Raw genomic sequence first — 1,085 nt, forward strand, 5'->3', positions numbered from 1 at the left:
AGGCAACGTACATCCCTTCATCCTATTGGTTGATTTTTGGGGACGTTGGTCGAGTTCAGAGAGCGCTGTTGCTGAATGTATGATGTCATAGAAAATGTTTGTAATATTAATTTATTTATTGTAGGTTTGACATTATAGACATATATTACTATTTATGAAACAAAAACGTTGTTGATTATTATTATTTATTTAATAATAAAATAACGCGAGAGATAATGTAAAAATATATTGATGAGCATGCCCTCTCTCACCATTCAAGCGTGAGCACAGCCTCGGTTTTTCTTCTCAGCGGTATAATCCTGCATAATCCAGCAGACAATGTTTGACATAAGGTCACCACTTATGTCATTTATCAAAAGCAGATGTACAAAAAGAAAAATCTCACTGACCTAATCTTTGTTTTCTGAAAAGATAACACTGAACTATTATGGTGAGGTATTACACTGTTGTCACATCTGATTAAGAAAGTCGTTCTTATATTACTAATAGTTTAATATATAACCTGAACAGTTATCGCATGATTAATGGTGTTTAGCCTCACATTTTAAAAAAAACTACATATCAAAAACTGCATTTATACAAAATAGCATAAATATTTGAAGAAAAATAACACTTCATCAGCATTCTGTATTTCACAGTGTTTGCATAAAAAGCTGTGAAATGTAAATGTGTTAAAACTTTTATGTGACATCTTTTTCCTGTTATGTTGCAGGTTAAAGTGACTCATTTAGAAGTTTAAAAATCTAAGAAAAAATGTAAAAGTATTTTTTAAATAAAAATTTCTTTATAAAACTTCTTCTGCTAGTGTTAATAAATGTATCCAATATATAAAATGAAAATGGCTTGTTTCACATATGAATGTACGTCAGGAAAAACTGTCTGCAGAAAACATCATTCAGACAGTACCAGGGCCCACAGAATGAATGTGACAGACATGTTTATGTTTATTACAGATCCCCATTAGTCCTCACTGCAGTGAAGACGATTCTTCCTGGGGTCCAAAAATTCACATTTCAAACTTCAAACAAAATACAATAAAATACAGTCTTTACAATTAAAGCTGCTGTCCGGAGTTTCCGTTTGTT

This window comes from Acanthochromis polyacanthus, chromosome 12 (assembly GCF_021347895.1).
Source record: "Acanthochromis polyacanthus isolate Apoly-LR-REF ecotype Palm Island chromosome 12, KAUST_Apoly_ChrSc, whole genome shotgun sequence".
In the NCBI taxonomy this organism is placed as follows: Eukaryota; Metazoa; Chordata; class Actinopteri; family Pomacentridae; genus Acanthochromis; species Acanthochromis polyacanthus.